The sequence below is a fragment of the Ahaetulla prasina genome, chromosome 8 (assembly GCF_028640845.1).
Source record: "Ahaetulla prasina isolate Xishuangbanna chromosome 8, ASM2864084v1, whole genome shotgun sequence".
Lineage (NCBI taxonomy): Eukaryota > Metazoa > Chordata > Lepidosauria > Squamata > Colubridae > Ahaetulla > Ahaetulla prasina.
Genome location: NC_080546.1, coordinates 36,386,839 through 36,404,183, shown reverse-complemented (window position 1 = coordinate 36,404,183; position 17,345 = coordinate 36,386,839). Strand labels below are relative to the sequence as shown.

At 37.4% G+C, this 17,345-nt stretch overlaps 1 protein-coding gene across 7 annotated transcripts in view; it reads right to left on the bottom strand.

The window, feature by feature from the left end:
* The window catches only part of INPP4B (inositol polyphosphate-4-phosphatase type II B), a 272,899-nt gene that overhangs the window by 237,611 nt on the left and 17,943 nt on the right, over window positions 1–17,345 (bottom strand). The gene's annotated exons all lie outside the window — the stretch shown is intronic.

Genomic DNA, 17,345 nt, shown 5'->3' with positions numbered 1-17,345 from the left:
CTAGTTGGAAGATTCAGTGCAATTGAACAATATGATATTAACATCCTTTCTTCTTTAACAATCACAAAAAGATCCTATTGTGCAGTTTTCTACAAAACCAAGTAATACAATCCTGTCAATGCATTGTTCTTTCACATATCAGCTATAATGAGAATTTATTATGGCTTTAACAAAATTCAACTGAATTAACATTGTTAATTGAGAACAACTATGTATGTATAGTAATGTATAGGCACATGTAGGTGATAAAGAAAGATTTCAACTTCCCTGACATTTTCTGGAAATTCCATCTCTGCCCAAAATCAGAAATCCAACCAATTCCCAAAGTCTCTTGTTGATTCTTTCATTTGTAGAAGGTACAAGAATAAACAAGCAGCTCTCTTATTTTGGATGTAATCCTAACCCAAAAAAAAGGAATGATAGCATTTGGAATCCTGGAAGAACTTTAGTCTTAAATGCATGATAACCAAGGGAATAGGAATAAAGAAAAGTTGATGAACGCAGACAGAAGGAGGATCACAAAAGGATCCAGGAAAAAAGTGAGAAACCCTTTAATTTAAGATATTAAATTAGGCACACTGGAAATGAAAGGGGGGATTATAGAGCCAAAGATGGATATAAGGCAGCGGCCAAGGATTATATTATTTTCACTCTGTTTGCTGGAAGTCAGCACTGAAGGTCACAAGTAGTGACACAGTGGACACAGTGATGGCCAAAATTTCAAGAACTGGTCTTAAATACCACTCATGCAGCCCCACTGTAAGTTCAAACAGTTACTATCATTAAGCATAGACTACCTGCATCTGCCTTACCTCTACTGCAGCTTTTGGCTTGAGAGTAGGAGATTGCAAGAATGTTCCACATCTGATGGAAAACAAAACTTCATCATTACACCTTTCCTTTACTGCTAAAGTTTTATTTGAAGGATAAGTTGATATTAAATTATTTTAATATATTGTATAGGACTGTGATGGCGAACCTATGGCATGCGTGCCACAGGTTGCACGTGGAGCCATATCTGTGGGCACATAAGCATTGCCCTAGCTCAGGTCCACTGTGCATGTGTGGGCCAGCCAGCTGCTTTTTGGGCCTTCTCAGCCCACTGGAAGTTGGGAAATGGACTGTTTCTGGCCTCCAAGGGGGTGGGGAAGGCCATTTTTGCCCTCCCCAAGCTCTTAGAAAGTCTCTGGAGCCTGGGGAGCATAAAAAACGGGCCTAAAGGGTCCACTGGTAACCCTTTGCCATCGCATGCCAAAAACGGGGAGAGTGCGCACACTTGTATGGGGGTGGGGCAAGGGCAGCATTGAATTATGGATGTGTGGGCACACACACGCTCTCCCCACTTTTGGCATAAGACAGCGAAAAGGTTAGCCATCACTGATATAGGAGGTCTTCACTGATTATTTAAGATATATTAGAAAGGTTTAACTCACTGCTCAGGGAAAATTTTGTTTTGTTACCCTCAAAGATAAAAATGTCATTGAAACAAGAACCAGGTTTTTTTATATGTATCCCAACGTAACTTGAAGACAGCTCCAAGGAGGGAAGGGGCCTTGGATGACACTCCAGGGAGAGCTGTTTTGTCTTTCTTTCTGGTGCAAAGCCAGTTCGCCCTCCTGTGGCGCACCCTGAGAAAATGTGTGAGCATTTCCTACAACAGAGCTGGTATCTTGGCAGCCAAACTACTCCTCTGAAATGGCATTGTGGTTTTCTGGCTAATGTAACGATACCATGCACTAATCATCATCATCATTATTATTGTACCGATTCTTCTGTCTACAATACTGAATAACTCAGGCCACAGATATCAAAAACATCTCCCAGGCTATCTACCTACTTTACATGGATGATCTGAAGTTCTATGGAAATAAAATTGCTGCTCAACACTATCCATATATACAACCAAGATATTGCAATGGAATTTGGACTGGACAAATGCACCACACTCACCATCAAACAGGGAAAAATGGTGAAAACTGAAGAAATCAAGATATTCTATGAAAATAACATCAAGAGTGGATGAAGATTACCACTACAAAAACCTGGGTATCCTTCAAGCAGACAACATAAAGCACATTGAAAGAAAAGAAAAAGGTTAGAAGTGAATATATCAAGAGAGTGAAGAAGTTCTTAAAGTACAAATCAAAGGAAATACCATCAGGCATTATAAACACCTGGGCAATTCCAGTCATTAGATACATAGCTGGAATAGTGGACTGGACTCAAGCAGAACTAAAAGAAATGGATAGGAAGAGCAAAAAAAATGACAATGAACTATGCCCTTAATCCTCGCAGTGACATTGACAGACTACCTATCAGGGAAAATAGGTGGGTGTGGAATGTTGCAAGTACATCAAATGATTGAAGAAGAATATCTGAAGGACAGTTAAGAAAATGCACTGAAATTAGTATTCCAGGAAGGCATACTGAGTACTAGAGAGACCAACCTGGCCTACAAGAAAGATCAAATGAAGAATAGAAATGAAGCATGGCAAGGCAAAGCACTACAAGACCGATTAAAATAAAAACAAGGAAAACAGATAATATCACGTCTGGCAGTAACTTAAGAGCAGGAAAGCTGAAGAAAGAGACAGGGGTTAAGTCTGGCTGCACAAGACCCAGCCTTAAAAACAAATGCATACAAAGCAAGAATTGAGAAAATAGCAATAGATAGCAAATGGCATCTCTGTAAAGAAGCTGAAGTAACAGTAGACCCTGGTTAACTGCTGCTAGAAGATCATGCCAGACTGACTACAAGCAATGGCATGACAAAGTAGCAACAATAGTGCGCTGGAAGATCTGCATGAAATATAATTTATCTGCAAGCAAGATCTGGTGGGACCATAAAATGGATGTTGTGCCTTGTCCTCCCTCCTCTCTTCAGCCGGGCCCCTCCCTCCTCCTGCCGGGCCTGCTATCAGATTCAGAGTCTGATAATGAAGAGGAACGGCCTGGCATGCCTCCAGCCCCAAGTCCTGGCACCATGCCCGGACAGAATGTCAGGAATGAACAAACAAACCTCACTCCTACAGCGTGTGAGTACAAAGCCAGCCACGTGCTAGAATTGCCGGCAACAGATCCAGAGGAAGGGAATTCACAGTGGACAGAGAAAGAACTGGAGAAAATCACAAAACACAAAGACCTACAAACAGAAATAGAAGACTGTGGCAAAACCAAGCAAAGGTAATACCAATAGTAATAAGCACCTTGGGTGCAATCCCAAAACAATTGTAGCATCACTTAAATACCATCGTCATTGACAAATTCACCATCATCAATTGGAAAAGGCAGCTTTACTCAGAACAGCTTACATCTTGTGATTATATCTGTAATACCATCAAATATGCACATCATCAAACATCTACATCTGCCTATCCCAGGTCCTTGGAAAGGACTTGATAGGTAGACAAAAATGCCAAATCCAGTCTGAACATCTGGCTGACTGTGCAATCTAATATAACTAATTTCATGTTCTTAAAGGCTATTGGTTAAAAAGTGAGGCAGCTGCGTATTTTGATATTTTCTAATTTTCTAATTTTCACTCATTGGTGTTATGGCTTGCTGGACATAATCCTCATATGAGGAAGGTGGTGAAGACCTGCCATCAGGACCATCTAAGTGTAGGTGATTTGAGCGGTAATGGAGCCAAAAACTCCACTCTGGCTTAGGCAGGTCTAAATATTCCCCAGAACTCTTTGCACCCACTAACAGCCTCTTAGACTCTGATATTCAGCCACCCAGCCCTACACAGAGGCACATGATAAAGATTCAACACAGCAGTGGTATTCAGCCGGTTCGGATCAGTTCAGGTGAACCGGTAGTGGTGACCTACGGGTGGGCTTGCCCACCCGCCCTGGCGCTATGACACCCTATTTAGCCACGTTTTCTAAGCTGCATGTGCAAGCAAAGCCATGCATGGAAGGCTGCGTGCATGCATGAAAGGCGCATGCTCACATTTTTGGTGCATGGCAAACCGGTGGTAAAATTATGTGAAACCCACTTCTGATTCAACAAGAGAGAGCTGAGAGACTTGCCAAGAAACAAGTCAACAAAACAACCAATGCTGAGAAGTAAAATGCCTCAGCTGAGTATTACTGGAGGCTGAGCATGATTGATTTTTTTGGCCTCACCTCCATGAGAGCAGATGTTGAAAACCACTTTTGAATTCTCAGCTTTGTCATGTTTACCTGAGCTTTACCTATCATTGGACTGTGGCAGGCATCTGGCTTGCTATCTTGTTGGCTGGCAGCCAAGCTTGCCAGCACAGAAAAATTGATGATAAATATCTATTTATTCATTTATATGCAAACTAGCAAAGTCTCTTTAGGAGAAGAATTTCATGGGTGACACCCTTTCCAAGAACCATCATGTTCATAAACTTTTTGATCTCAGATATGAAACCAAAGCAACTTATTAGAAAAACCAAAGGCACACTGGAAATAAGTATTTTTAAAGATATCACTGTATTGTTAAAAAAGAATAATATATAGGTGGGAGCAGTATGTAAGAATAGAGATTTAGCCTTCTACCCAAAGATAATTGTGACATTTCAAAAACTGATATGAATTGGTAATGAGTTCATGTTGCAGAACTTTCAATAGGGAAGAAAAATAATTTGAGAACTATTCCCAGGAAGAATGAAAACCTTAACAAATTTTGTTTCCTGATGGTGATGAAAGGAAAAGATTGTGAAGGTGAAAGTCAAATTTATTTAATTTTATATAGGATATAAGGAAAATGTAATCTCTTTGCTGAGTTATCCTTCTGTAGGCTAAAGTCAAGACCAGTAATATTATTTCCTCAAAGACATAAGTTATCTGTAAGGAGACCATCTTATTACAGAAGTTTTTCACAACTTGTGTTCAGGTATTAACAGTTTCAGAACTGACAATTCTATCACAATTAGGTTTAAAGAAGAAAACTGAATGTTACCTGTTAACAATCAGAAACATTAAGAGGAATAAAAAAAATAAAGGTTTAAGGTCCAAAAGCTATTTGTTTCCAAAAGCTATTTGAACATTTGCAATGTTGATGTGGATGTTTGCAAGCTATTAAAAAAAATGGATAGCTATGCAGTCAACATAGTTACCCAGTTATAGTATTGTACTGAAACTCAATGAAAAGGTATTTAAGCAAAAATTGATAAGGAATCTAAATTCATTTTTAATCCTGTAAATCGCTTTTAATCTTGTAAATCTCTTTTACAAGGCAAAATTAAGCAGAGTTGTTTCTGCCTTTGTCTTTCCTGTTTTAATATATCATATCAGCAGGAATAGCCATTTTTAAAATGTCCTGCAGGGACTGTTTTATTTCTGGATTAAAAGATGGGTGCAAGCAAAATGGAGGATTGCAGAAGATAATAAAAGAGTAAGAAACATACTGTTGAGATTTTTTCAATTCAAAGTTGGCCAGATTATAAAGTTTACATTTTAGCAGTCAGTTTAATCAGTTTAAGAAATTCAGAATCTATTTTACTAAGCCAATCCAATTAAGTTTCTTGCTTTTTTTAGTTTGCAATGGTTAATTGTATTAGTTATCTTGAAGAAGCGTTAATCACTGCCATTCAATCTAAATACATTAGAGATAGTAAAATAAAGTATTTAAAAAAGGAGGAGCTTATGGCAAAGTTTCTTCTTCTGGCAATATGACAAGTATACTGATTCAAACACAAAATACATCAGTCTCAGTTTGAATTGCCATTTCAAGTTTTTTGCAGTTTGGTGAAATTTTCCTGGACAATTACACAAGGTTTAATTTGGTCCCTTGTTTTATTTAATAACCCACATGAAACTGCTGGGAAGAATCATATATAGGTTTGGAGCCATTTATCACAGGTCAAGCTTTATGGACTTCAATGTTCAGAAAGATTTTGAATATTTTTATCTCATTATTATAATGTGGTTTGCTCAGAAGGAGCAATCCTTTTATCAATCCTTCATATTTACCAGTATCTGATAATGCAGTATCTGCATTGTTTTGACTTCAAGGAAACTTGAAAAAGGAACACAGCATTGTTTTACAAGACCATTTCTCAAAGCAGGCAACTGAATCTCCTGTGTCCTATTGTGATGCTCAGTCTATTTCAGTTTATTAATGTCGCTCCTAATTAACCATCCAGGGAGATCATATAAGGTTACACAATCTTTCTATTAGCAGATCAATCAACTGAAATTTCAGGAAGAGTAGTGAGATTGTATTCATTTGTACTCTAGATTATTAATCAGAATATATATTTGCTACTGGGTGTAGCAATACAGATATTTCTTGACCTACAACTACAGGTAGTCTTCAACTTACAACAATTATGGTTCAAATAATGGTTCGAAGTTACAACCACACTGAAAAAAGGCACTGTTTTTCACTTACGACCATTGCAGCATGGTCACATGACCAAATTCAGACGCTTGGCAACTGACTCATATTTATGATGGTTGCAGTGTCATTGGGTCATGTGATCATCTTTTGCGAACTTCTGTCAAGCAAAGTCAATGGGAAAGACAGATTCACTTAACAACCGCATTATTTATTGAGCAGTCGCAATGATTCACTTAACAACTGTGGCGAGAAAGGTCATAAAATACTCAACAAATGTCTCACTTAACATCATAAATTTTGGGCTAATTGTGGTCATAAATCAAGGACTACCTGTATTTGGTAAGCAATTGTTTCAAGTCATGGTAGTGCTCAACAAATGATGGTTACCACAAGTCCTTGGAGTTCCAATCATTCTGATATTCCTACAGAATACAAAAGCCATAGTAGCGCAATGGTTAGAATGCAGTATTGCAGGCTAACTCTGCTCAAAGCCAGGAGTTCGATCCTGACAAGCTCAAGGTTGACTCAGACTTCTATTCTTCCGAGATTGGTAAAATGGGGACCCAGATTGTTGGGGAAAATATATTGATTCTGTAAACTGCTAAGAGAGGGCTGTAAAGCTCTGTGAAGCGGTATATAAGTCTTAGCACTATTGCTATTGCTACTATCGTGATTGCAATCTGGATGCTTGGCAACCTATTTGCATTTATGAGTAATTGTCAAGTGCCCCACATCACATGATTGCCAGTTATAACGGTCCCTGCTGATTTTTCTAGAACATCAATAGGAAAGGAAGCAGAGAAGATCTCTAAAGTCACTAGGGTAAATCTTCCACTGGCACACATTCCCTCAGACACTTGAAGCATGTGCTACACTGGCCACTGTCCTGCATCCCCGTACACCCTTCCCAAACCATTCCATTCCTGCGAATACTCTTTAACCTATATGGCACCTGTCATGCACACTTTCTGATCTGTGTGGCATCTCTCATGTACCTACTCGCACCCTTCCCAATCTGCATGCCTCAAATATCCCCTCAAACACTCACACATCCTCCAGGACCCACATTATGTCTCTCATGACGCTCTTTGCATACCCATTCCTCTTGCATATCCCCTTGCATCCTCTCTGATCATCAGTGCTATGTCACTTGCACACCCCTATGTGCTCCCACATGACCTTTTTGAACCATGCAGCACCTTTCATCTGCTTCCTCACACCCTTCCTCACCCACCTGGCACCTCTCATGCCCCACTTCGCACTTTATTCACCTTCCCCAGCCTGGATAGCATCTCACGCACAATCTTGCACAGCCTCCCTGACCCTCCCCTATACTCATACCCACACAATCACCCCTAGTAGGCAAAAGAAACTTATCTGCCTGTAGGCCTGGCACTTGCAACTTCCTGCCAAGTTTCCCACTGACTTTGAATATGGGAAGCCAGTAGGAAGTTGGGTCATCTAACAGAATGGTATTCATTAACAAAGACAACTAGGACTTCAGGAATTGCCATCACTAAGCGATGCAGTCATAAAGTAAAATTCCACTCTCGTTGCTATTATAAGACAAGACGATCTATATGTTATTTTATTTCTTATTGCTTACATTGCATTTTCTTTTGTTGACTTTATATGTTCACCAGATTATTGTCCTCCTATCATAGCTAAATAAATAATACTAATAAATAATAATGTCCTATTTATAATTTATGAGTGCAAAAGCATTCAGGTTAGTTTCTTCAGCTATAAAATGTGTTTCTAGAAGGCAGAGAAGATTTCAAATTGGAAAACAACAACCCTATCTGAATAATCAGATTATTCTGATTATGACATACACAAATAGGTGTTTAGAGCAGAAGATAAACAGAGCCAAAATGCCAATGAAGTGATTTTCTAGAATTAGTTCAGCATTGCTTTTATGCACAGATGTACTGGGAGGATTAGCTTGTGTAGAGTTTTTTTATGTTAAACCTGCATTTTTAGAGGCAGCCATGGGAATAATTCCTCAGCCTTCTCAGCAATTCAGAAAGTAATGGGACCAAAGAGTCTACAAATCATCTCCCCATCTGTAGGTCATGTCCATGACGGAAGCTTTTAGAGAAGAGTGAGTCATCTAGTGACAAAGTCTTTTAGCTTTTATAACCATAATTGCCATAGGCATGAAACACATGGTCCAAAGAATCCACTCTGCCATTCTATGCTTTTGAATAAAAAAATTGAGCCAGGAAAGATTTAACCTTTATAACATCTGTAATGAATTACTGTAGCCTCCTAATGCAATATGAAAACATTTATTCATACATACAAAACAAATTACTTTACTAGTTCCAATTTGTATTTCCAATCTGAAATACAACTGTGTTTGTAAAGGCTAAATCTATATTGCATTTTTATTTTAAAGTGTTTTTAAAGTGAATTTTATTTTAAATATTCAAGCCAACAATACCAGCCCTGTATGGGTAGGATTGCTGATAATAAAATTTGCAGAATAACTTCATTTGTTGTTTTGGAAATTTGCTTAAGTCAACCTTTCCCATTCTGATGTCCTTCAAATCTGTTGATTTAAATTCCCAGAGTCCTTCAGACACCTTGTCATTGGCTCTGCTAGCTGGGGGGGATATGGGAGTTTAATTCCAGTACATTTGGAAGGGATTAAATTGGAGAAGACTCTGTAAACAATTCAGTGATTCTGACTGAGCATCAAATGGAATTCACTTTTACCAAAAACTATTTTTAGTATAATTATATTCACAAGTAGCTCCATGACATCTCATTAGTGAACTGTTAAACAAGTTGAATAAATGCTGAATTAAACATCTGTAATGAATTACTGTAGCCTCCTAATGCAATATGAAAACATTTATTCATACATACAAAACAAATTACTTTACTAGTTCCAATTTGTATTTCCAATCTGAAATACAACTGTGTTTGTAAAGGCTAAATCTATATTGCATTTTTATTTTAAAGTGTTTTTTAAAGTGAATTTTATTTTTTAATGTTTGCATTTTTATTTTAAAGTGTTTTTTAAAGTGAATTTTATTTTTTAATGTTTGCATTTTTATTTTAAAGTGTTTTTTAAAGTGAATTTTATTTTTTAATGTTTGCATTTTTATTTTAAATATTCAAGCCAACAATACCAGCCCTGTATGGGTAGGATTGCTGATAATAAAATTTGCAGAATAACTTCATTTGTTGTTTTGGAAATTTGCTTAAGTCAACCTTTCCCATTCTGATGTCCTTCAAATCTGTTGATTTAAATTCCCAGAGTCCTTCAGACACCTTGTCATTGGCTCTGCTAGCTGGGGGGGATATGGGAGTTTAATTCCAGTACATTTGGAAGGGATTAAATTGGAGAAGACTGTAAACAATTCAGTGATTCTGACTGAGCATCAAATGGAATTCACTTTTACCAAAAACTATTTTTAGTATAATTATATTCACAAGTAGCTCCATGACATCTCATTAGTGAACTGTTAAACAAGTTGAATAAATGCTGAATTAAACATCTGTAATGAATTACTGTAGCCTCCTAATGCAATATGAAAACATTTATTCATACATACAAAACAAATTACTTTACTAGTTCCAATTTGTATTTCCAATCTGAAATACAACTGTGTTTGTAAAGGCTAAATCTATATTGCATTTTTATTTTAAATCCTTTATATTGTAAACTAATCTAGGCTCATCTAGGTAAGGGGGACAGCTGCAGAGGGTGGACAGGAAATCAGCCATGCTGGGAAGGTCACTGACATAGAAAAGGGACAGACAGGAAGTTCTTCCCAGCCAAAATAAAGGGTCACATGGTAAGTCATGTGGTTTGTTTGGCATTCATCGTTTTTAGTACTCATCGGACCTTCCGGAACCAATTAACGAGTATTAAGGTATCACTGTATGCAAATTACTTTTTTAAAAACTATGCATAAAGCCAGGAACCAAGAGACAGATGATATAGGGATGATACCCTCAGACCCATTAGTGATCGCCCTCCTCAGGGCCCCAACCTAGCAAAACCAAGTTTTAATGCCCTTCAGAAGGCCAGAAAGGTGGGTGCATTTCTCAAAATATCCCAAAAATGCTACTGCAAACTTTATTTATAGTCTAAAGGCATATTCATAATACATTTCAAATATAAAAACTGAATTCTTCATAGTACAAATTCCGTAACCAATTCAGCAGTAATTATTCTTTTATTTTTTACCAGAAGAATAATGTTCTGATTAACCAAGCAAGAAAGGCCAAAAATAAGAAAGTGGGTAGAGGTGTAACACAGCTTCTACAGAGATGTCCAACCACATATTCCAATATAACACATCAAAAGTAATTGTTGGATATAATTGTATCATACCTTAAAAGTAAACAGGCACATTTTTAATAGTCTACTAATCTGTTCTTTATTTCTATAAAACTTAATAAATATTCACAAGTAGCTCCATGACATCTCATTAGTGAACTGTTAAACAAGTTGAATAAATGCTGAATTAAACATCTGTAATGAATTACTGTAGCCTCCTAATGCAATATGAAAACATTTATTCATACATACAAAAACAAATTTACTTTACTAGTTCCAATTTGTATTTCCAATCTGAAATACAACTGTGTTTGTAAAGGCTAAATCTATATTGCATTTTTATTTTAAATATTCAAGCCAACAATACCAGCCCTGTATGGGTAGGATTGCTGATAATAAAATTTGCAGAATAACTTCATTTGTTGTTTTGGAAATTTGCTTAAGTCAACCTTTCCCATTCTGATGTCCTTCAAATCTGTTGATTTAAATTCCCAGAGTCCTTCAGACACCTTGTCATTGGCTCTGCTAGCTGGGGGGGATATGGGAGTTTAATTCCAGTACATTTGGAAGGGATTAAATTGGAGAAGACTCTGTAAACAATTCAGTGATTCTGACTGAGCATCAAATGGAATTCACTTTTACCAAAAACTATTTTTAGTATAATTATATTCACAAGCAAAAACAAGAGCAATATATTATTCAACACTGACAAAACCTTTTGCATTTTAAGCATTTTACTGTTCCTATGTAAATGCATTTTTGTTTAACACAAGTGATTGAAAAACAAAGGTTCAGCTTCCCAATTATAAAATTTGAAGATTTAATTATTGTGTATGCTAGTTAGGATTTTCTGTTTGTTACATTGGTAAGAGTTAATAAATCTTAATTTAAAATACTATTGCCTGTTAATTACCAAGAAAAAAGAAGAAACATTAAAGTATAAACCACAGTCTTGATTCCGTCATATGACGTATCATGCCTTATCGTGATGTTTCTTGTCTTTGCAGAGCGGGTGGCCGTGGCCTGGGCATGACGCATCCTGCCCACGGGCCACCAGTTCGACATCCCTGGTAACTCAACCCTTTAGCAACAGAGCACAACAGAATGTTTGTTAGGCTACCGATAATTCATAACACCTGGTTTATTTCTGAATAGGAGAATCAATTTTAGAAGTCAGAGTTCTCAAATTCTGGCTTTCACTAAATTGTTTTCTCTCCCAGGCTCTAATATTGAATTAATCCTATCTAATACATTGGAAAATCAAATGGTCAAATATAAGAAAGTGGGTAGAGGTGTAACACAGCTTCTACAGAGATGTCCAACCACATATTCCAATATAACACATCAAAAGTAATTGTTGGATATAATTGTATCATACCTTAAAAGTAAACAGGCACATTTTTAATAGTCTACTAATCTGTTCTTTATTTCTATAAAACTTAATAAATATTCACGAGTAGCTCCATGACATCTCATTAGTGAACTGTTAAACAAGTTGAATAAATGCTGAATTAAACATCTGTAATGAATTACTGTAGCCTCCTAATGCAATATGAAAACATTTATTCATACATACAAAAACAAATTTACTTTACTAGTTCCAATTTGTATTTCCAATCTGAAATACAACTGTGTTTGTAAAGGCTAAATCTATATTGCATTTTTATTTTAAATATTCAAGCCAACAATACCAGCCCTGTATGGGTAGGATTGCTGATAATAAAATTTGCAGAATAACTTCATTTGTTGTTTTGGAAATTTGCTTAAGTCAACCTTTCCCATTCTGATGTCCTTCAAATCTGTTGATTTAAATTCCCAGAGTCCTTCAGACACCTTGTCATTGGCTCTGCTAGCTGGGGGGGATATGGGAGTTTAATTCCAGTACATTTGGAAGGGATTAAATTGGAGAAGACTGTAAACAATTCAGTGATTCTGACTGAGCATCAAATGGAATTCACTTTTACCAAAAACTATTTTTAGTATAATTATATTCACAAGCAAAAACAAGAGCAATATATTATTCAACACTGACAAAACCTTTTGCATTTTAAGCATTTTACTGTTCCTATGTAAATGCATTTTTGTTTAACACAAGTGATTGAAAAACAAAGGTTCAGCTTCCCAATTATAAAATTTGAAGATTTAATTATTGTGTATGCTAGTTAGGATTTTCTGTTTGTTACATTGGTAAGAGTTAATAAATCTTAATTTAAAATACTATTGCCTGTTAATTACCAAGAAAAAAGAAGAAGAAACATTAAAGTATAAACCACAGTCTTGATTCCGTCATATGACGTATCATGCCTTATCGTGATGTTTCTTGCCTTTGCAGAGCCGGGGTGGCCGTGGCCTGGGCATGACGCATCCTGCCCACGGGCCACCAGTTCGACATCCCTGGTAACTCAACCCTTTAGCAACAGAGCACAACAGAATGTTTGTTAGGCTACCGATAATTCATAACACCTGGTTTATTTCTGAATAGGAGAATCAATTTTAGAAGTCAGAGTTCTCAAATTCTGGCTTTCACTAAATTGTTTTCTCTCCCAGGCTCTAATATTGAATTAATCCTATCTAATACATTGGAAAATCAAATGGTCAAATATAGAGAAAGAGAGACGTAGCCTACCAACTGATAAATTCTTTTTACTGCATGGATTTTGCGGTGAAACTGCCTATTACAATATCTCTTGAATTACATAAAAAGTAGGAAACATTCTATTATTTATTGCTGCAGCACATTTTTATCTAAACTTGTTATTCTAATTATTTCTCCTTCTAGTTATTTCTTCTTCTACCTGTGACACCAATGCATGCAAAATAAGAAAATATGTAAATCAAGAGGGAGGCACAGTGATTAAAGAAACTCTGTCATGGCTCTCATTTACATCAATTTATCCTTACATTACATTAATCTATGAGGAGAGATATATATATATATATATATATATATATATATATATATATATATATATATATATATATATATATATATATATATATATATATGTTTTCTGAGGTTTTCACGGGTGTTTGTATATAGGTCTTTGGTTGTTCGGGTTTTCTCCGTGTAAAATTGGAAGTGTCTTGGCGGCGTTTCGAAGTCTCATTCGTCATCTTCAGGCTTCAGCTTCGTGCTTCTGGGAGCAATGTGTGATCGCAGCTGTTTCTTCCTTTTAACTGCTAGTGGGGGTTTGAACTGATTGGGTGGGAGCTTGGCTGTGCTCTGATTGGATGGGGTTTTTTTTGTGCTCTGATTGGCTGGGGGTGTGTCCTGTGTTGGTGGGGGCTTGGTTGTGCTCAGTCTAGTCTGTGCTGCAGGGGGATTTGAGCTGGTGAGCTGCATAGCTGTTGTTTGGCTTTGTGGTCGTGCTACATCTTCATAGTGGGTGTCAGTCTGCTGCATGAATGGATTGGAGGGGTTTGAAACTTCCTCACACACCTCAATAGCCTACACCCCAAAATACAGTTCACCATGGAAACAGAAGTTAATAACCAACTTCCCTTCCTGGATGTTTTAGTCTACAGAAAACCCAATGGCTCCCTAGGACACACCATCTACCAGAAGAAAATACACACAAACCGCTATCTGCACGCACTCTCACACCACCACCCAGCACAGATCAACTCCGTAGCCAAGACACTCATCTCCAGAACAAAATGCTTAGCTGATGAACAACACCTAAAAACCGAACTGGACACTCTCACTAACGTACTAACATCCAATGGATTCCAAACAAATAAGATTACCAAGCTAATCCAAAAAGAACCCCCCACTAAAATCCAAGACAGAGAACAAGAAAACGGCACAGCCCTCCTCCCATATATAAAAGGCACCACAGACAGAATCAGCAAGATCCTTCACAAACACAACATCAAGACAGCATTCTGCACAACAGAAAAATATCCACCATCCTAAGAAACCCCAAAGACAAAATTGAGTTAGAAAATCAAGGAGTATATGAAATCCCATGCACCGCCTGCCCCACCACATACATTGGACAAACCAACAGAAGAATAAGTGCACGCATTGAAGAACACAAGAACTCATTCAAAAAAGAGGAACCAACTTCTTCCCTGGTCCAACACTTTAAAGTCACAGGACATGATATTGACTTTAAAAAGACCAGAACTATCGCCAAAACTGAACACTTTAACAACAGAATAATCAGAGAAGCCATTGAGATAGAAAAACGCCCACACAGCATGAACAAACGAGATGACACCTCCGCCTACCAGCCATTTGAAACCCGCCTAATTGACAAACGAGTCCCTAACAGGAGGAATGACACCAGACCCACACTCACAAGGTCCACACAGGATGTCACCACCGCACATCCACCCAGAAAGCAGACCCAAACCCACACTGATCATGAAGCACGACCAAGGACCAGAAGCCAGACCGCAGCTGCAACATTAGCCATTTCAAACCCCTCCAATCCATTCATGCAGCAGACTGACACCCACTATGAAGATGTAGCACGACCACAAAGCCAAACAACAGCTATGCAGCTCACCAGCTCAAATCCCCCTGCAGCACAGACTAGACTGAGCACAACCAAGCCGCCACCAACAGAGGACACACCCCAGCCAATCAGAGCACAAAAAAACCCCCATCCAATCAGAGCACAGCCAAGCTCCCACCCAATCAGTTCAAACCCCCACTAGCAGTTAAAAGGAAGAAACAGCTGCGATCACACATTGCTCCCAGAAGCACGAAGCTGAAGCCTGAAGATGACGAATGAGACTTCGTCGAAACGTCGCCAAGACACTTCCAATTTTACACGGGAGAAAACCCGAACAACCAAAGACCTATATATATATATATATATATACACACACTTGTCCCAGCTGCTGCCAACCTAGCAGTTTCGAAAACATGTAAAAATGCAAGTAGAAAAAATAGGGACCACCTTTGGTGGGAAGGTAACAGCGTTCCGTGCGCCTTTGGCGTTGAGTCATGCCAGCCACATGACCACAGAGACGTCTTCGGACAGCACCGGCTCTTCGGTTTGAAACGGAGATGAGCACCGCCCCTTAGAGTCGACAACGACTAGCACATATGTGCGAAGGGAACCTTTACCTTTATATATATATATACACACACACACACACACACACACACACACACACACACACACACATACACACACACACATATATATCTATCTATCTCAGATGAATTGAAAACAAACAAAATTCATATTCATTTGCCTTAAAAAATATTTTCATTATTTGAAATACGTGTATGTATATGTATATGTGTATGTGTATATGTATATATTTATATTTCCAACAACTTAAATTATATAAGATTGTTAGTACTGTATATTGCCATCTAGTGTACAGTTTTTTTAAAGAGCAAAACAGTTCATAAAATGTTTAATATAGCAGCAAGGTTTTCATTACAGTAGTCCTCGTCTACTTACAACCACAATTGAGCCCAAAATTTATGTTGTTAAGTGAAACATTTAATAACCGAGTTTTGCTCATTTTATGATTTTTCTTGCCACTGTTGTTAAGTGAACCATTAACTAAGTAACACGGTTGTTAAGTGCATCTATCTTCCCCATTGACTTTGCTTGTCAGAAGGTCGCAAAAGCCCCAGGACACTGCAACCATCATAGATATGAATCAGTTGCCAAGCATCTGAATTTTGATACTGCAATGGTCGCAAGGGTGAAAAACGGTCATGTCATTTTTTTTCAGTGCCGTTCTAACTTTGAATGGTTACTAAATGAACTGTTGTAAGTCGAGGACTACCTGTGTACTGCACCAGTGGACTTTGGATGCTATAACATGACTTTCTCTTCCTTATATTTTTCACATAGCTCTGAATCTGTTCCATGAAACTGAGGCTCAGATTGAATAATTCACAAAAGAAGAAAAGAAGAAGTATTACCTCTTTTTACTCTATCAATAAATTAAAGCATTTTATTGCCAAAGTGAAGCTTACCTGAATTACTTCACACTATCATAATTAGAATTAGAGACAGAATTATGTGATACATAATGTAATTGCTAGGTAAAATTATAACCATTTTATTCAATTTACTAACTATTCATGAAGAAATAATCTTTACTAAATTATTCATGATATATGTATCTAATAATACATCTAGTATCTAATAAATATTTAACGATATTCTACTAAAAATATTCCCTGACAAAGAATCCTTAAAGGGATAGATAACCAGCATCCTTAACTTGTAACTCTAGAACAAGGGTGTCAAAATCCCTGCATCATGTTGCCATCACGTGACGTATCGCATTGGTTTTTCCCTTCACAAAGCTGGGGTGGGTGTGGTCTGCATGTGACGCATCTGGCCCGTAGGCCCACAGTTTGACACCCCTACTCTAGAACTTCCTACTGCAATTTCTAATCAATTTTAGCTTGAGAGTAAAGGAAATAGGTGTGATAAGCTTATTAATGCTTAGGATACTTCCACAAAGAAAAAAACATCTCCCAATCTTTGCAAAATTATTAAATAGAAAAAGAAATCCTATTTGCTTCTCCTTTGGTGATAACAATTACATTCCCATCTTGCCCACTGTAGACCTTCAATGTTAAAAAAAGGCAATTAAAAAAGGCTGTTCCTGATTTGCCCATTTGTTTAAACATGATTCATTTCATTTGAAACAATCGTTTGTAGTCTATCTTGTCCTGCAGTTTTTACATCTTGCCTTATCAAATTAAGAGTGGGACTGGAGGGTTAATAACATTTTAAACTCGAAG